This window comes from Macrobrachium rosenbergii, chromosome 43 (assembly GCF_040412425.1).
Source record: "Macrobrachium rosenbergii isolate ZJJX-2024 chromosome 43, ASM4041242v1, whole genome shotgun sequence".
In the NCBI taxonomy this organism is placed as follows: Eukaryota; Metazoa; Arthropoda; class Malacostraca; order Decapoda; family Palaemonidae; genus Macrobrachium; species Macrobrachium rosenbergii.
Window position 1 is genome coordinate 53,440,418 of NC_089783.1, and position 21,207 is coordinate 53,461,624.

Genomic DNA, 21,207 nt, shown 5'->3' on the forward strand with positions numbered 1-21,207 from the left:
TACCCCCACAAATTTGTACTCATATCCTCATCTTGCCTCATAGGCAAGCTGCCATCAAAGTAGGTCTGGGTCCTTCAACTCTCCTGGTGTCCTCTGTAATTTTCAGTGAGATCCTCTTCAAGTTTTTGCACTTTTTACAAATCATCAATGACATGTTCCGGAAACTTACTTTTTAGGACTGAAAGAAAATGTACAAATTTCATTTTCTTCAGAATAGAATCAATTATGATTGTAGGCTACTGACATTTACCCTACTTTACTTTCTTGTTAATTTCATTTAGTTGTTTCCACATAATTTTCGGTGAATAAAATGTCCTCCTCAAAATTTAGTTTTATTGGAGACATTTTTTGATTTAACGTTCTTGTCGTAGTTAACGGTTCCTGTATACAGTCAAAGCGTTGGCTCCTGATTCTTGAATCCACAGAAGTTACAGAACATGCGAACTGCAACAAACTTCATTGATCGTTACAATACCTTACAGTGAAAAGGTGCGTTGAATTTTTGGGGGTTTTATTAACTTAAGTTTTATTAATTTCTGAAATCTTTTATGTCATTTATGAAGCTGAGGGTTACTGTAGGGTTTTTACATTAATGACATCCATTCCTTGCATCTCAAGGTTAGCCTAAGCTTACCTAATCAACGTCTCTTATCTAGTATTTGTGTGGCTTAGCATATTATTCCTGCATGGGTTAATAGGGTTAGACCTTCACTTTGGGCATCTATGGCATCAGGGTTTCCAAACAAACCCTGAAGCAGAGCTGCCCTGGGTAGAAATATCAAACATCTCCACATGGGGTATTACCTTTGCAGAACTGCCATGGGTAGAGCTATCGAACAGCGCCACGTGGGATATTACCTTGGAAATTGACTTTTTCAATAGTATCTATGGTTGCTTAACAAGAATTTACCATTATTTTTTGTTGGTCGACTATAATTAACCTGTAATTAACCCCAGAACTGATTGTTTTTGTATGCTGGGCATCCTGGAATGCTATTGCGCATGCGCAGTGTTATAGGGGAACTTTTGGTAAAAAGTGGTTTCCTTTACCAGGGAGGGCATCTGGAGGGTGGAGCCCCTGGCTAAGTCACGTGGCCTACTAGGTTAAGTTAGGTTAGGGTACGTTAGGTTAGTATGGTTCCTCTTGTAATAATTTACTTAGCCAATTCAATCTTGAACACATGGCTCCTGATGACTTTTGTATTCGCTCAGGGACTGCCTGTATATATTTTGCGGTATATGAAATATGAGGCATGCTATATGTGAAAATGAAGACTCGACATATTAAACAAAAAAAAAAATAGGACAGTGATCAGTGTTTACCTGCTGGTGGCAATTGCTTTAAACTTTATTATCTTTTATTTATTTTGATTACTAATGCCAGTAAATATTATGCCTGGTAATTGAACAAAAGAACTAGCCTATATGTGCATGGCTACTGCATGCCATATATTTGGTGGTGGTACAAGGGTTTCCTTTGATGAAAACTAAGAAATCATAGGCTATGGCATATAGTAGGCTACCAGTAAGCTCCTATAGCCTATGGAAGGTAGCCAAATGTTTTTGCCCTGAGAATGACAACATAAGAATACAATAATTATTGTTCATGTGATGTTTGTTAGGGTTGGTTGCAGTTTAGCGTAACTGCTCGGGTTATAATTAGCCAATCCCACAAAAGAAAATTGTTCTGCCCCAATATATATACAGCAATAAAAGAAGAGAAAAATCATATTAAAATAGCAAAAAATATCCTTACTGCAATGATTCCTCTAATTCCTCTAATATAGAAGGCAGGTGTGAGTCTTAAATAACATAAGTCTATAGTAACTATAAGTAAGGTCTTCAAAGGTGGAGAAATTGAATGCAAGGAAAAAATAAAAAAATAAAAAAACAAAAAACATGTTTTCTTTTTTCTGAAATAAACACAAAATAGAATTTTTTTCACAACCCTAGGTAAGATTGGTACTGTACTTCATTATACTGGGTTGTGCCATTCTAGCATTTTTGTCTTGATTTTTTGTTGAAGTTTTTAATGTGAGACCAAGAGGAATCTGTGTGGTGAGTTTGTTTGTTTTCAGTAGAATGGTTTGTTATAGGATTTTCAGAAATGGCAAGGAATCCTTCTGGTCCATCTTTGTTAGCTAGACCTTATCCATAGCAAACTTCGTGAAAAGAAGCAGAATTAAGGCTGGTGAGGTCTTAATTTGACAAAGTTCCAGACATATGTTTTTGAAAGGAATATCTCAGGTTACCTGATAACACTTGCCACACACTGTGAAAATGAGCAGTTCTTGATTGATGATATAGTGACTGTTTTTCCCAGTTGTGCTAACCTTAAGAATTCTTTCCATGCAGTTTTTGTGATTATTACAATCTATTTCCATCTTGCAAGCGATAAGCCTTGTCACTTCCTTTTTTTGGATAATCCCTTTTTATTTCCCTTCCCCTTTACTCATGTCATAGGGTTTTCAAAGATACAGTAAATAATAATGGGGAAAGATGTAATCAGACCCATGGCCCATCTTTGTAGCATTTTTATGGATCTTAAGAACTCTAGCTGATTGCAAATTTTAGTGGCTGGCATGAACTCTTAGTAGCTTTTATCATCATGTTTTTCTTAAGGATTGCCTATTGTGCAGACTTGTTTTTGAGAATGCTGAAAGGTAGAATTGTATACCAGAAAGTTATAACTATACCAGAAGGAAGCATTTTATTTATCATGTTAGTCAGTGTTCATGTAACTTCTATTATATGGGAGTTCCTCGTTGGACGAGTTGGTCGAGTTCTCGGCTAGTACTCTGCTGGTCCTGTGTTTGATTCTCCGACTGGCCAATGAAGAATTAGAGGAATTTATTTCTGGTGATAGAAATTCATTTCTTGTCATAATGTGGTTCGGATTCGACAATAAGCTGTAGGTCCCGTTGCTAGGTAACCAATTGGCTCTTAGCCATGTAAAATAAATCTAATCCTTCAGGCCAGCCCAAGGAGAGCTGTTAATCAGCTCAGTGGTCTGGTTAAACTAAGGTATACTTACTTACGATACAGTCTTCCAGTGTGAGAATTTAGGCTTTGACATCCACGGCATAAGACTTCTCGAGTCCTCGCTCTGCTTACTTTTGTCTTTCTTCCTGACCATGAACTTCAGCCTGTTCCAGAAGACCAATAGGGACAAAGAATCATAACTGGACTCCGCTGTTTAATCCCAAAGACCTGGTTTTCATCAGACTTATAGTGGTATCTGTCCGGATTTAGACTTTTGGAAGAAGTCCCTCATCATGAGACTAGTCTTAGACTGCTTCTCACTCCTTACTACGATGGGCATATCAAATTGAGTTTTCCAGTCACTTGACTTTTTCAGGGCACACGAGTTAGTTATGGCAGATGCATTGAACTGTCAGAAGCATGTCCTTCCCACCAAGTGGACCTTGGATCCCCCTGGTCTGGTGAAATCTGTGGAGTCTATGGGACAGGTTAATTATGGCCCGGTTTGCCGCTTCAAGGAACCATTGCCTTCCTCATTTTGTTCTCCAATCCTAGACCCTCTTGCATGGGCAACTGATGCCATGCTGCAAGTTAGGTACAACCTGGACGTTTAAGGGTTGAACAAGTTGTCAGGTTCATCTCAATGTAACAATGACACTCTTAGCCTCATTCTGGACCATGAATGTTGGTTCCCAAACCAGATATGGTTGTTGGTGGACTCTTCACGACTCTTTCCACAATCCATTTCTACTCAGACAACCTCACTTCGAAAGATACCACTAAACGGTGGATGACTCTTTTCTCGGATAAATTTACAGACTGTCCGGGAGCTTGCCTGTAAGAAGTGAACTTTTCAAGATCAACTGCAGAGACTTTTGCAAGGTGTAGACAGCAGTATTCTTGCCAAGTACTCCAATCTAAGTAGGCAGTCTTTCCGTCGATGGTGTAACGGCTATAACATCTCATCTGTGAATTCCTCTTTAGCTCAGATAGCAAGACTTCTCGTATACCTGAGGACCGCCAAGGGGGGCCTCGTCTTCCACCTTCAATAAGTGTAGAGCAGTGCTAGGTTTAGTATGTAAATGCAAAGGTCTAGTTTTATCTTCTAACCAAGATCTTAGCAACCCATGAAGTCTTTTGAGACTTCCAAAGCAGAGAGGAGTCTACTCCCTATACTGTATTGGAATTTGGACGTAGCCCTCGAGTTGCTACTGGGCGTCTTTATTGAGCATCTCCATTCCATGACTCTTAACTTAACTAGAAAACTCTGTTCCTTGAGCCCTAGTAAATGCCAAACGACTTTGTGAGTTTCAGACTACAGTATAGACAAGCAAGCAGATTCTGCTTAGGGAGACTGTCTGTGAACAGGATCCGTGCTTTTTCCCTTAAGTGATTGTTGGACATCTTTGGCTCTGGGAGAGTGAGCAAAATGTATAGTTTGAGCTTTTAGGTTTTACCTGAAAAAGCTTTTTAATCAGAGGGCCATCCATACCTAGAGTGCCCGGACAAGATCCTGTCTCACCCCGGTCTATGAATGCATTGTCCTTCATCTCCAGTGAATTTTGTTTTTGAGACACACACTCAGATTCAGGAGAATGATTTTCCTACCTGTTAAAGGAGAGCAAAGATGCCAGAATTGCCTCTACCTCATTAGCTTTCAGTGTAATAGTTCTTCACTTTTAAATTTTCCTTGAAGCCAAAACAGTGTTTGAAAATTTTGCAGTACCTTGGGACCAGTATTAGTAATTGGCATGGCACTGAGGGAGGAAGCAGAGGATTTTCTCTTCCTATCTATGTAATTACTTGGTAAGTTACTTATATGAAAATATTTTCATAATAAAATTGTTTCATATATACTTACCAAGTGATTACAGAGTCGGAGCCCACCTTCCTCCCCTCCAATGGACATAAGGGCAGAAGCAGAATGAAGTTGTCTGCTAAGTCATTCCTAGTATTCCCATTAGTGGGCGGGACTGATCACCTACACTAAACTGATATTTGATGAATGAAGCTGCTGTTGTTAACTAATGTCCTGTGACACAGTTGTTTCCCTATTTACAGAATTGGGAAACTTAATTTTAATATGAAAAAATTACCTGTAATATATACATAAAAACAATTTTAGGTGTCAAAACTGATCTTTTGATAAATGAAGCTGCTGTTGTTAACTAATGTCCTGTAACACAGTTGTTTCCCTATTTACAGAATTGGAATGTATAATGCCATGATACTGCAGTTGGTGATGACGGTGATGAAAATGATTGTGATTTCATCATTTGTGGAGCTTCCAGTGGGAGTATCAGCAGCTCAGATTTTAAAAGCAAACTTACCTAAGTCCCAGATTAACCGACAGGCAAATTGAGAAGCTCAGTAAGTTGTTAATTGTAGAATTTTAAGTTGTTTCACTATTAACCTTTACTTGAACATAGCTTTTGTTCCAATGAGAATACAAACCTTTTCCCTTTACAGTAAACCCCCCGTATTCGCGGTCTCACTATTAGTGGACTCTCATATTCACGGATTTCTCTGTGGAACGGTCTACGTATTATTTGTGGAAAATTCGCCCATTTGCAGTATTTTTCACTGAGAAATATTCACTAATTACTGTATTTTCATCTCATTTTCATGACTAAATGCACTCTTTGTGATGAAACCATTAAAATACTCAGGTATAAGGTCTAAGTGTTTTTAGAGTGGTTTTAAGTATTTGTGGATTTTAGCTATTCGTGGGGGTTGCAGTACACATCCCCGTGAATACGGGAGGTTTACTGTATATAGACATACCTTTGGTGAAAGGTTGTTCATCATTGAGGCTTGACAACAAGGTAGCTAAGTGATGCCAGGCAAGTGAGGGGGTGAGGGACCCATCCACTCACTCTGTAAACAATGTCACTTTTTCTGTTTTGACCTTGCTGTGGACATGTTCTGTAAAACTTGCATCATGGGTGTTGTGGGAGCTTTTCATCTAAGAATTTTTTGGTGTGATTGCTTGGGACTTTGACATGTTTGTCTGTCCATTTTTGACTGAGTCAAGGAAGATGGTGCTTGATACTGTACTATAATTTCATAGAAGTAACTTACCAAGTGATTAGCCCACATGGCTATAGTTTCAACCTGTGCGGCAGTTGAAATTTTAAAAATCGTGGTAGCGCTTCAAATTGTGTTTGTGTTGGGCACTAGCCCTGCCCACTATTGGGGAACAAGAGGAACAACGTGGCTGAAGAGCTCAGTTCGTTTCTGCCAGCATATGACTAAACATTGGTTGTAGGAAGCAGCTTATTTTGACTTACTACCACTTTCTGGTTGAGATTTTCTCCAAGATTGGTGAAGTATCCTTACCTTTGGTAGCCTTCGAGTTAGTTAGTGCTAGTTAGGTTTTTTGAACCTTTGTTTTCACTGATTATGTTGGACTCTAGTTCATTTAGCATTCGTTATTGCAGTGAAGGCTGCAAGACGAGACTTACTAAAGCCTCTTACGATTCCCATACTATTTGTACCAATTGTAGAGGACAAGTGTGCACGAAAGATTTGGCCTGTAATGGATGTAGGGACTGGGATGAGAGAAAATGGAAGGTTTTAAGATCACATTCAGATGCAGTAAACTTTAAAGAGGCAGAAAGAGAAAGGCGGCTTCTAGAACCGAAAGTAGGACCTCAGCTAGCATAGAGCCTAAGTCTGTTGTGGTTGGTAATGTGCCTATTATCTCTTCTCCTGTGCCTCTCTTGTCTCCCATCACAGCCCTCCTTTTCTGCCATCTACTTCTATGCCTGGCTGCCATGCTTCCGACCCAGATCCCATTGCCAGTCACATGGAAAATATGAAAAAATTAATAACAAAGTAACGTCATGTTTATCTATAAAACTACAGTATACAAAGTAAATACTGTAAACATATATTTTACATATGCATTAAAAATCTATCTCAGAGAGAGAGAGAGAGAGAGAGAGAGAGAGAGAGAGAGAGAGAGAGAGAGAGACTTTGGCCAGGTGCTAACCCCCCTTTTTTTTTATGATGACAGTTATGCCCTCACCCCCACCCCCCCCAAAGTCAGATACAGAAAAAGATCAGGGGTTGAACTAAAATCTTACTAATTCACTATATTTTCTTTAATGAATTGATATTTTGCTACTAATTCACTATATTTTCTTTAATGAATTGATATTTCGCTGTGTTTACACTTTAATATTATTTTGAAATTAGTAGATCATTTCTTTATCATACTAGAATAAACATACGTATTACATATGCATAAAAATTCTCTCATCTCAGTAAGAGAGAGAGAGAGTTATTATATTTATTATTTAATCTTATTAAACTTAATATTAATATTGCCCTACGAAAAAATCTGCGAATGGGTAAGTTTTCCTGCAAATGATTTATAGATAAGTTCCACAGAAAATTCTGCAAAATGTGAGAACGCGAATCGGGGGGGTTTACTGTACCTTGGGTCCATTGTCAGTGGCTGGCATGTATTGGGGGACGAAGCGTAGGAAGCATTCCTTCTATTGTCTATCTCTTCGCCTTGATATAAGGTGTTGAGTCTTGGGGGAGCCTGGGGTACCATGTACCTGAAGTGCCCACAAGTTTTTTATTGGATGGGTGGTGGTGGTGGTTTTTTTATTTCAGTGTAGGTGACAGCGTTGTCTGATGGTTTTTATTGTGGTACTGTGCCCAGGACAATGGCATTTATTGATGCTTTACAAGCCATCGGACATGTCCTTCACTCCAAAGCTCCTTTCTAAAGTAGAGGCGCTCTGCTGGCATACCGCCACGCCACTACATGTTAAGATGAGCACCAACCAGAGGCAGTATCCACCTGCAGTATCTCTCTTACCAGGTAAAAACAAGCATTGTGTCAATGCTAGCAACTTTTATATTTCAATTTCTTTTCCATTATTGAATGTTTTGGAGTAGAATATATCTGTGTATCCCACCTCCTATCAATGTGGGAGCCAGCTATGTAATTACTGTACTTGGTAAGTCACTTCTGTGGAAATATTATTTTCATGATGAAATAAAGTTTCATATGAGCTTTTCAGTCGAGAAACATGCCAAGTGCCATTTTTAAAATATAATAAATTAAATTAAAAATACTTTGGCCCAGGATGGCGCTTGGCATGTTTCTCGACTGAAAGGCTCTTATATACTTGCCAAGTAATTACAGAATCGGAGCTCCCCCTCCTCCCTCTCATGGACAAAAGGGCACAAACGAATTGAGCTCTTTAGCCATGTTGTTCCTCTGGTTCCCCGATAGTGGGTGGGGCTAGTCACCTACATGAAAACAATAGAAGCACTACCGCGATTTTTAAAATTTAAGCTGCCGCACAAGTTGAAACTATAGCTATGTAATTACTTGGTAAGTATATATATGGAACTTAATTTTATCTGATCTTTTAGGAAGAAAGATCAGTGTAGATTGTTGGGAACAGTTGAGCATGTGCTCAATTCTTGTTGCTTGTGACTGTTGACTGTCATTCCTTATGTCTTGTTTACAGAAGGAGTGTACACTGTGTTTGAACTGTGTCAAGTGTGTTTCTTGGTTGCCTACCAAGTGGAGAAGGAAATAGTCAAAATCTCAAGATGCTCTCACCTCCTCTTCCCATTCTGCTTGCCTTGATCTCCACTGCTTGGACTGGGATGATGTTCACTCATTCTCCCCTTGCTTGGCTGGGAGGCTATGCCCACACTGGTTAGCATTTGGATGACACTCTCCTAGCCCAATGCTGTTGCTCCTGCCTCAGTCTCCTCATCTGCATCTGTTGTATTAACTCCAAGAAATCCTTATTCTCTTTGGGTTGAATGGCAGTCTTGTCATGTCAGCATATCCCCATAAGCTGGCTGTTAATTGCATAGAATGTGTTATCTTTATTTGAGGACTTCAAGAAGTTTCCCTATGAGAAAGGCACAGAATTCAGTGGAATTTTAGGAGGTTTTTGAGTTTCAAGAAGACACAGGCTTCACAATGTCAAGATCCAAAGTGAAAGTGCATTGGCTGATGATTTAGCAGCCTCCAAATTCCCTGCCATTTTGGCACTTGATAGAGTGTAGAACTGTATAAAAAAACAGTAATTAATAGGTTTGTTCTTTCTATACCATCTATACACCCATCCCCTTTGGGTAAACCAGTGGTACGAGTGTCTAGTGTTGAGAGTTTTTCGCCTGTTGTCTTTGAGTAAGGACATGGTAGAAAGGATAGTGTAAACACAGATTTTTGTTGCAATTGGATTGTATTCAGGTTTTTTATTTGGATTTCTTTGGACTTGTTGACTATTTTAGATAACTTGCTAGGAAGTTAGTGATAAGTCATGCAGATTTTGTAAGGTAAGAGGGTTTATTACCCAGCTTCATCCCTTAATGCATGGCAGTTATGACAGTGTATGAAGTGCAGAGTTAAAGATTGTTCTTTAACACTTGTTGCTACCTGTGTTAAAACTGGTTATGTCAGCTGATTTGAAATACAAAAGGAGAGAGGCATGTAGAAAGCAAGCAGGTGAAAGGGATCCTGTGAAAAGTCTGGTTTAGGAAATGAAGATAAGAGTGACACAGGTGTATGTGAGCTGTCAGAAGCTGTTCCTCCCACTCTTCTCTTCAGACAGGCAATTCCTCTCATAAAAGCCATTCTTTCCCATTTTAAAGCTCCCTAAATCATCCAAGTTATGAGCTTTGATAAATCAGAATCAGACAACTAGTGTGAGATCTACCTTTGAGAAGGTTATGGATTTTACTAATTCAACTCTCTTTGTTACCCTCCTTAGAGTTGATCAGTTCTGAGGACTCCTCTCATTACAGAGGAGGCATGAATGCCCACCGTCCCCAAAGCCATACATTAGCCATGCCCTGTGACAACCCTCCCCTCACTGCTGGAGGCGCAGGGAAGAGAGGCATGTCTGGGAGCAGTAGAGGTCTGCAGACTGAATAGATTTGATTCAGTATCCAAGATATTGCAGGGGAAGGTTGCTATCAAGAGCTGTTCCCCCTTCCTTCTACTTTTTATGAGGAGAAAGAGACCAGTCAGTTACCATATCTCACCCTATCAACAATTAGAGATGTGAATTTTTCCTCGTTGATCTAGCTATGAAGAAGGGGCTGTGTTTTGGAAGATAGAAGGTAGTTGGGTATCTGGGCATTGGCTTTAAAATAAAAGAGCGCTTGCAATCAGTGACCCTGCTGTAGTAAGGCTGGATGTTAGAGCAGGACTTTGTCCATGAGTGTTCCAAAAAAGCTCGAACTCAAAATGAACATGAATCCCAACTTGTTCAAACTACAACCAAGGAAAATATAAACTTCAAACACAAAATGTGTCGAAGACGCACGAAAACAAGCTCAATCCTTCACTACCTTTAAAGATAAGGTAATAGGAACAAGCACAGAAAACACGTGAGTCTAAGGCCAGTATATTAGAAAGTACTATTTACGGAAAATGGCAAAAAGAATGCTGACACTTAGCTGGAACAAAGTGAACAGAAAACCAGTGAGCCAGAGACAATGTTACCATCTACTTTTCTTCTCTTATTAACAGGTTGTTGGGATCTTGTGTAGATGCATGAATAGACTATATAAAATGAATTGATTTTTGTGAAAATAACTCCCATGTCTTTGGTATGAATAGCATTCTGCATGAAAACTATTATGCCCTAAATTGATGCCATCTAGAAAAATATTGTGGTAACAGGAAGTTGTTAATTAGTATCTCTTAGTATGTTTTCAAGAGATTAATAAAAATATGTCCTCTTGTGCAAAATTGTTTCGTCAAAGCATTCATAGTGAGGGTCAGGAAGTGGGCATAGCTACAGTCATTTTAAAAACATTGAATTCTTATGACTTACAAAAGTTTTTTTTTTGGTTAAAGCTAATACGGTACCTAATTTTTGTTTTACAGAATATGGGGAGTATGATAAGCAAGTTAAAATTGAAGATAAGCCTAGTTCATTTGCTGAGCAACGAAAATTTATCAGTATTCCTCTCTTTGGTAAGTATAGTGTTGTCAGTTTTTGTGGTTTAGCTGGTAAGTATAGTGTTGTCAGGTTTTGTGGTGTAGCTGCCATTGACTAGTTTTTTCTGTTAGGTTAAATATCTACCTGACTCACACCTACTACAATGTAATGCAAGTTATCCTTAGGTGTTTCTCTCTTCATCAATCAAAGCAATGTACCGTTCTGAGAGTAAGCATGCATATACATACATAAATATGTCTGATATACCCGGATCAAATTCATTGGTGACAGTTTCAAATACTGCCATTTTTATTCATGATACAGTGGGCTGAGTGACTGTTATTTGGTACTTATTTTGAATTCATTACAAGTGAAATACATGTAACATTTAGAATGCCAAGTTGTTATTAATCTCGTGAAACCATACACTATAAGTTGATAAAATCTACTAGTCCTTCAGGATATTTTACAGTGGAATTATTTTTTTTTAAAAGAATTATGCAACTAAATTGGAGCATAAAAGGTACTCTTATGGTTTTCCACTGTCTATACAACTTACAGAAAATTGCAGAACCAAATTTATACTGTCTAGTACCTGTCCAAGCTTTTGTGGAAGGCAGCAGCTGCAGCACCATAATTGTAGAGAGCTGGCATGTAAACCAGATATCTATGAAATGATAGTTCCTTAAGTTCTTTGCAACTTGAGTCATCATATTTTCTTTTTTCATAACTTGAGTCAACATATTTTCTGTTCCTAACAACTTGAGTCAACATATTTTCTATTCATAACATAATGAAGCATGAATAATACTGAAGGTATATTACACAAGTGTCACCCAAAATTGGAGCAATGTCGACACAGCAATCTGTGTTGTAGGCATCAAACTGAATTCATTATATTGTATATGCTTGAAATATGATACAGTAGTTACAGCCACATACACTGTATTTTAATTCTTTATCCATGTTTAACCTAAGAGCCTAGGGAGGCCTTCTGTATCTTGATAACTCTTTGCCAAATATTAAATCGTCCTATGTAGAACTGTAACGCTCTATTTCTAACTGGAAGTTTAATGATGTCATAGATAGTTATAAGTGCCAACAAATTTTTCTGAGTGTTTAAGTACAAATGTCTGAATTTTATTTCTTTTGGCACAGAAACTAAAGAAGAATTCAACATAACTGGAACAGCAGTTGGAGGAGGTTCCCCATTACAGGCTGCAAATCCATCAGATGGTAAGTAGTCTTTTTCGTAAAAGTTATTTGTTAACTAACATTTGTTTCATAACAAAACCATTACAGTTCTTGTATATCCCATTTCATTTGTCACAAAATGTTTCTGGACAAAAATTCTCCAAAGGAATTAGTAATTCTGTGTTGAGCAAACTACCCATACACATTTAGATACACCGGTTCTCACCTGCTAATAGAATCATTCTTTAGGGCTGTGTGTAAGGTTTCCTTTTCCTTTTAGTCTAGCTTTTACATTAAACTTTAATTCGTTTGGTTATGATAATTACAGTGTTAGGTGTATGGGATGATTAGCTCCTGGTTACTGACAATTGACTCCTAGGTTGAAAAGGCCTTGAAACTAGCTCCCCTACCTCAAATTCTTGCTGGTAACTGAGAGACCAACTTTACTCTTGTGCTTATTAGATATTTAGTATAGGTGGAGATAAGAAAGCTGTTGTTCTCATACTTATCTGATATCCTGAGCTTTACGGTAACTAATTATGTAGACCACATTTTGTCTTGATTGAATTTTCCCTCATTTTATGGTTCACTTGTTTCACATTGATCAAGTCAGCTGCTCTCCCTACTCATGCATACCACCACCTATGTGCCTTCTTCTGGATTTCCTACTTAATTTGGTGCATAACAGATTAAATATTTCCTTTCCATGTTGTTGCAGAAGTTTATGCAACAGTGGTAAACAGTGGTAATGTCTAATTGTGCGGAGGCACATATTTTGGATTCCACCTTGGCCAGGATGAGACTTTAAGCTGCTCAACTTGGGATGTTACTTCACTAGAGCTGAGAGGAAAGCAGTTGACTTCTGATGAGCCTGTCAGAGTAGCTAATAGGCAGAAGTGTATACAGTACTGAGCAACAGGATTTGGCACATGCAGAGCCATGCTCTGGCATTCTCAAAGAAAGCATCTATTCATTAGGTTCCTCTTATTTCTGGTGGGAGAAATAGGACTCCCCATAGTGGGCACCATTCTCACAGGAATGAACCCTGCAAGACGACTTCAGGTGGTGAACCTGACCATTCTGGGAACTGTAACTGCCCTGTTTCGAATAGACAAAGCCAGTTCACCTCTATGGACACAAGCCACTCTGGCATTGTCAAAGACCCTAGTTGCTCCACATCTTAGTATTCAAGCTGATTCACTCAGTGCTTAAGGATCAAAGCCACTCCATTCTCAGAGACATGAGCAATTCTTCCAAGGAACTGAACCATTTCACTGCTAAGGGTAAGCTGTTCCACTTCTAAAGGCTAGAACATCTTTTCAAAAGGCCAGAGCATTTCTTCCTCTAAAGGCCAGAGTCAATCCACTTTTAAAGACCAGAGTTGCTCCAGCCTCATGCACTGAAAATCTTGGACATTTCACACAACAGGCATTCCCTCCTCTCTTGTTCTCATCTTCAGCAGGTTGCACCTAAGAGAAATATCTCTGAATTTTGTTTGTTTCTGTTTTTTTGTTGCCCATGGTCAAGAATGGGCATGGGGAGCAATCAGTGCATTCCTTTCGTACAGACAGTGCAGTCAGAAAATGCCACCAAATTCCTTGTAACTATTTTTTAACTGGACTTCCAGCAGGCTCTGGAGAATTTTCCCTTATGTTAGTTATGAAAAATACAAATTGATATAAAATTTGTCATTGTATGATAAAAAAAATTATTTACTGATTTTCAGACATTAACTTTAATGTAAACACAGCAAAATATCAATAAAATGCTAAATTAAAATCCCCAAAAATCACGAAACAGCTTACCAGAGTAAACACCTCAGTTGAACCCCTCTCTCTCTCTCTCTCTCTCTCTCTCTCTCTCTCTCTCTCTCTCTCTCTCTCTCTCTCTCTCAGTGTACATATCTTTAATGAAAAAACACAGCAAACTGTCAATAAAATGTTATTCCATTTACGGAATCCATTTATACTGTATTATTATGTTGATCTACTATCATCTGATATGTATAAAGAAAAATGATCAACCTGACATTTGTAATTGTTTTAATTGATGAAAACTCTCTCTCTCTCTCTCTCTCTCAGTATACATATCCTGTAATGAAAAAAGTATATCAATAAAAGGTTGTTTCAGAACGGCAGTATATCAATAAAAGGTTGTTTCACATACAGAATCCATTTGTAATGTATTATTAAACTGATCTATCATCGTAATGTATAAAAAAATTATCATTCTGACATTTGTAATTGTTTTTACCAATGTAAACATATCAAGTCACCCCCCCCTCTCTCTCTCTCTCTCTCTCTCTCTCTCTCTCTCTCTCTCTCTCTCTCTCTCTCTCTCTCTCTCTCTCTCAATGAAATATGAATTACTGTATCAAACTTTTATGTACAAAATTAAAAATAATTCCTTTAATACATTCGTTTCTTTTAGTAAATAAAAACTTATTTTCCTAATTCTGTTGGTAATAGGATCAAATGTAAACATTACTAATGTCGGGAGGATAATTTTTTTTTTTATACATGTAACGAAGATCACAGATCAATATAATAATATAGTGTAAATGGATTCTGTAAGTGAAATAACATTTTACTGATATTTTGGCATGTTTACAGTATTATTATTTGAAAATTAGTAAATCATCATAACTTGCACATATGTATGCATGCACTCATTCGCATGCGTCGTGAACTTCTTGGATATAGGGGTAACTTGATTAGTTTTCACACATTGCTGCAAGCCATGTATTTTTAATGGTAATGTTGTAAGATGACTTTGAAATAATATTAAAGTCTTTTAGGATGATAATTTAAGGTATATTTGGTGTTTGAACTATTAAGAAAGGCCATTATAAGTGTTTTTAGAGGGGATACCAACTTACCGCGGTTTTCACTTAACGCGGGTGGTTGTGGTCCCTAACCCCCGCAGCTGTGGGGGAACATACTGTACTTTGTTATTCCCACGATTCTATTTCTTGTTACGCTGGTGTGGTGCACCCCCCTCAAGGACTGGGCATTTGAATCGTTATGTCACAGCATGGCATTTAAGATCATCTCTCAATAAAGGGGACGGTTTGTTTTTCATTATCAGTTTTTTTGTGTGAGAGGCTGTTCAGCTAATTTAAAATGACAAGGTCCAGCTGCATGTTAACATTGGTGGTGGAGATGTATTTGTGATAATTTTCTTAATGGCACATTCATCCTCTAGGTATTTAGAATGAATCCTCACCTTATAACAAAGTTTAACACTGCTTTATGGATTGGGCTGTGACTGTTGACAGTTGTAGTGTGACTGGTCCGGTGCCATTTGTATTTCTTTATTAACTTGCTTGTTGGAATAACCATTGTTAATAAGTATTTTGGAAATGCGATCTAATCCGTGGTGTGTTTCCTGCCATAAAGAATAGTGCATTAAAGCTCTTCTTATAAAGGCTTTGATGGTGATGGCCTTATATCTTGAATGGTACTCACTACCTCCGTTAAGACAATGTAAACATTCCGTATGTTCTAGGTTTGTGATCGATTTGGGAGATGAGGATGTATTTCTAGCACTAATAATTCTTGAGGCCCTTGTCTAACAAGACAGTAGGTGTTATGTCAGAAAATTTACCTGCTTAACCCAATAACCATTTTCTATGGGAAGCAGCTTTGGTGCCCCCAGCTGTTAGCAAAGAGCCCACTCAGCAAACATTTAGGCTAACCAGACTGTCAGCAAAAAGTAAAATACAGGTACACAACATGGCAACTACTCTACCTGGCGTGCTATCTTTTGAGTGCAGACAGCTGCAGTTATTTTTTTTTTATCAGTTTCTGTATCTTATTCCATATATTTTGACCCATGTAAGATGATTAACATATATATACAGCTGTCCCCTTTCACCACTGCCATGTATTTATATGTCTGCTCTTTCCAGCCATGATACTAATGATAATTTAAAATAGCTACAAGTAAGTGTTGGACAGCATTTAACTTTTCATCACAGTAGAGGTGAGGCCTGATGCCTGAATCAGCAGGGGTTCAAGAATTAGTCACCGGTACCATGCGTGATGGCTAAATAGCGGAGAATTTTAACCGACCCCACCTATTCTTTTCTTGTTTGCTCATGCCAAATCCCTTTTCTTCAACATCAAGGATATCGATCCAGTTTCTTTATAGGAGCAGTTATAAAAGATATGATAAAGTAAAAAAAAACTCAGTAGATAACAAACACACACACACATACACATATAAGAGAATGTTTGTGAGTTTGTATGTCTATTTGTATGTTTGTGACATATAGAAGTCCGAACCCCTTGACCGATCCAGACAAAATTTGGCTTGTGGCCATCGTTTGACCCAACTTGGATAATAGGGTAGGTTTCAAACACATACCCCAGCCCCCTTCCCCTTCCCCCATCCCCCTTCCCTTTGTAACTTTTGTGGTAAATAAACTCTATGGTTTATCATACCTCATTTCATGTACTAGAGACCATAGATATATATTATTGAAAATGCTTTTCAGTCACCATAGTAACCCTTGATAAAAGGGACAGACAGCACAGTAATATCTGGATAAAAGGGATAATTATCACAATTTTTGGATAATGTGGACAGACACCACTGTAATACCTGGATAAAAGGGACAGAGCACAGTAATACCTGGGTAAAGGTGACAGACAGCACAATAATAACTGGATAAAAGGGACAGTCACCACAGTAATTACCTGGATAAATGGGACAGATAGCACAGTAATACTTGGTTAAAAAGGGACAGACAGTACAGTAATACCTGGTTAAAGGGGACAGACAGCGTAGTAATACCTGGGTAAAAGGGACAGTCACCACAGTAATACCTGGATAAAAGGGACAGTCACCACAGTAATACCTGGATAAAAGGGATATTCACCACAGTAATATCTGGATAAAAGGAATCAGTCACCACAGTAATGAACTTGGATAAAACACAAATCCCCCTTTCTCCTTTTTCTCCTTCACCCCCTTCTCTTTTCCTTCCCACAGTTATTCCTAGATAAACTGTAGGTAATTCAATTTTCCCGTAGTAGTGCCAGGTTGGTCAGTAATATCTGGGTAAATATGGGACAGTCATTTCTCATTTCCTCTTCCACCTGCACTTAATCATTAGTGAGAATGGTACCTTGGAGTCCTAGTCCTTTTGACAGACTTGTTTCATTAAGGGCAGGATGAACCCTTTTGTACAGGTAGCTAAAATGACTTCCATCTCTGAAAAAGAATTCCGAACTAGAACTGTCAGTCAGACTGCCAATTCACAAATGTCCCCCTTAACTAGAGCTGTCTCCAGTCAAAGGATTTTTCAAATTTCCGTCCTGTAAATATATATATATATATATATATATATATATATATATATCTTCCCCATCCCCCCCGTCTCTTTTCTCATGATTCTTCACCATTCCCCTGTGGAACATTTTACACATTCTTGGATTCTCTCCCCACTTCCTTTTTTGGAAAATGATCTAATTTCATGACTAAATGCACTTTTTGTATAAAACTGCTTCATTGCTCTTTACGATAATTCGATTTTCCGATGGGATAAGCAGTTAATACCCATACAACAATATTTATAAAATATTTTTAAACTTTTCTCTCCCCCAATAGACCAACTTCCCTCCATCTCTTTATCCCATCTTCTAGTTAAAAAGTAAAAGAGAATGATAAAAGTATTGTTAGTAACGTTTCCCTGTGTAAATGCATACATGAACAACTGAACAAGACTGTAATTCAATAACAGTTTTTTGCCATGAACAAGAAACTGTAGTCAGATAACAGGTTTTGGTCAACCATGATATATTATTTATAGTCATATATTTTTACATTATACCCTTGATTGACAAAAGATTGTTTTACTCTAAATTTAAGCTTCAGCTACAACAATGTTCAAGCATAATGACTATAAATTTTGTGCATCGTATGGATTTCCTGTAAATAAAATTGCCAATCTTTTAAAACAACTCAATGCCATGCAAAATAAATATGCAAAGGTATAATGTAAAAAATATATCAGTCCCCAAATATTCTATTAACTTAAATTAATTTCATCATCTATTTAAGTTAACATAAAAACTAATAATGAAAAATTAATAAATTATCTAGCATTTACTATCGAACAATGGTTGAAATACAAATGCGGCGAAAAACAACTGTTATCTGAGACAGGGACCATTTGCTTTTTGTCACAAGCAAAACAACAGTTTCTTGTTTTAGTTGTTCATGAAGCTGTATGCATTTATCACAGTGCATCGACAAGTATAACGTTACCTAACAATACTTTTATCATTCTCTTTCCCTACTTTTTAACTAGAAGATGGGATAAAGAGATGGAGGGTTAAAGGTCCTAGCATGGTGGCTGGATGACTATTGACTAATTTCACTCTCCCCTCCCGGTTTCTCTGTTCTTAGACACCTGCCTGAGATCTACTAACTTTAGGAGTGTGGGATCACCAAGACAAAAAGCCTCATATCAACATCCTGGAGCACAGTCTTCCTAGCACAAAGTTTAAAAGGGTGATATTTTATAAATATTGTTGTATCAACAAACGGGGGCTATGGTCTAATCATCATGAATTGAAAGTACAATTACTTACCCCAGATCAGGAAAAACGCTTGAGTCACCGGGGTCATGTGGTCTCACATTGGGAAGTAATGGAAAGGTTTTTCCTTCTGTGGGGAAGGCCAGCAATAGATCTCTGTGCCAAGATACAGAAAAAACTAGAGGAATTTTGTTCAGTCGTTCCAGATCCCTGGGCCGTGGCAGAAGATGCCCTGCAACACCCTTCGGACAACCTGGATGTTTACTCCTTTCCCCTTTTTGCCTGATCCATCAAGCAATCAACAGAGTAATGATTTCTCAGAACCTCAGGATGACTCTAGTGGCTCCCTTGTGGCCACATGCAGAATGGTACCCCGATCTCCTGGCTCGGCTGACTGAGGCACCGAGAGAGATCCCCCCTGGCACAGCCTTCTTTGCCAACCACACATTGAGAGCTTCCACTGATCTGTAGGGTCCCTATCTCTTCACAGCTGGAGACTATCCTGTATCTCCTGCGAGTGAGAGGCTTTTCTCGCAGAGCAGCAACAGAGGTGCCTGGTCATCTCAGATCATCATCTACAGGGAAAATGGGCCATCTACTGTGATTGGTGCCATCGACGGGGTGTCTCCAGTCGGAGCTTCTATTTAACAAGTCGCAGAGTTCTTTGTATTTCTCTGTTCTGTGTTAGCCATCAAGGGCTGTAGAGGTGCTCTTGGATTAGTTCTGCGTATGAGAGGTGTAGACCTTTCCTCCTCATGGGAAATCTCAATACTTCTCAAAAGTTTTGAACAGTCTTGTTCACTGAGAGATCTTAAGCCCCTAATTGAGATTTGAGCCTGGTACTTAGCAGTCTCACTCATGCTCCGTATGAGTCCTTATGGGGTTCATCAGACAGAAATTCAACCCTCAAAACAGTCTTCTTACTGGCCTTGGCTTCATCAGAGAGAGTAGGCGAACCTCATGGACTCTATTTTAATGTTAGACACATGAGGGGTTGGGGGTCCATAGCATTTGAATTTGTCTCAGAATTCATAGCTAAAACTCAAAATCCCTCGGTTCACGATGACAGGTTCGAATCTTTCTCAATCTCCTCCCTTGGAGATTTTGTTGGTAACGACCCATGTGAATTACTTTTATGTTTTTCTTTAGATGTTTTCAACAAGACTTCCTTGGACCTAGAGAAAACATGTTGTAGTTGATTAACCTTGAAAGGAAGGCAGGAAAAATTGATCATGTATATACGTACTGAATGCCACAATCAAAACATCTGCTCTCAGATGGTACATAACCCAGAGACAAGGAAGGAACAAAGTTGTAAGGGCTTCACTGTTTACAGTAAGAATCTTCATGTGAACAAGAGGAGAGGAATGTAATACTGATCCCAAAACATTTCCCATGGAAGAACACTTTAATTCCATTGGTGGAAGGTCATTTCACCCAAAGGTCTGCAGGAGGTTGTGGAGCTGTGGGGCACTCCATTTGTAGACCTATCCATGTCCAGCTTAAACAAAATGCTCTCAGAATACTGCTTTGCTTTTCAACTCACAGAGCTTGGTCAGGCAATACATGTATGGTGCCTTGGGATGGCGCAGAGGTGTACACCTTTCTTCTTTTTCCTAAATAAGGTCTGTTTTAGAAACGTAAGGAACTTGAGGAGCAAGAGTGTGACATTAGTGGGTTGTGTGGCCTAAATGGGAGTGGTTCTGAACCTTCTGTTTCTCTTTGTAGGTGTTCTGAGAACCCTTCCAGATGGGGACAAACAGCTATCGCAGCCTCATGTCAGATGGTTCCATCAAAACCCACACCAGATCGGTCTCCACACATGGAGGCTATTAGGTGGATCCTCATTTTTAGAGATTTTCCTGTCAAGGCAGTTGAATTGACTGAAAATTCTGGCAAACTCTCCACCTCACAGCCATGACAGGCAAAACGGTGGTAGTTTAGTTGACAGCATCAGTGCTTTAATCCTTGCAGAGCTACTCTTCCACAGGTGACTAATTTTTAATTTTTATCATTAAGACCTGCATGGCAGTTGTACCCGAAGGTCATCCAGTGAGTTAAGGGTTAGGCGCTAGGATTTTTCTTTAGTCTTGTTGTGTGAGCTGTACACCATCTCAAGGGATGTGTTGTTCATGGAAGCCAGGGTAAATTAGAGTCAGTAATGCATTCTTAGTTTTATTGCCAAGAAACAGACAACATCTTCCAAGTAACAAGCTGTGCTTCATTTTGTAATTCCTGCCTAACCAGCTGAAGCATTGAATGTGCTCTGCCCCGGTCAGGAGATCATATCTTAGGACTTGTCATATTGCAAGAAGGGGTCATGGTTGCTTTTAGCAACGTTTGTGTCAAATATTGAGGTCTCAGAAAGTAGTAGTCTCATTATGGATAATAAAGGTACTTGCATGCTTTGGAAAATGCTTCTGAGGCTTAGGCACCAGATGTTAACATTAGGTTCGTGAGATTAGGGATGCTTTGTTTCTTTCTCTGGAGAGTACCATCTATTTTTATGAAGTTGTATCCTTAGACAGTGCTCAGTTAGACCTTAGGTGATC

General features: G+C 38.6%; 1 long non-coding RNA gene across 3 annotated transcripts in view; it reads left to right on the top strand.

Moving 5' to 3' along the window:
* The first annotated feature begins 364 nt into the window (after window positions 1–364).
* The window catches only part of LOC136828537 (uncharacterized), a 47,377-nt gene continuing 26,534 nt past the window's right edge, over window positions 365–21,207 (top strand). For all 3 annotated transcript variants that reach the window (XR_010850098.1, XR_010850097.1, XR_010850096.1), the window contains exons 1-4: window positions 365–489; window positions 5,188–5,352; window positions 10,862–10,951; window positions 12,075–12,152. This is a non-coding gene — a long non-coding RNA (uncharacterized lncRNA). The remainder of the gene's footprint in view (window positions 490–5,187; window positions 5,353–10,861; window positions 10,952–12,074; window positions 12,153–21,207) is intronic.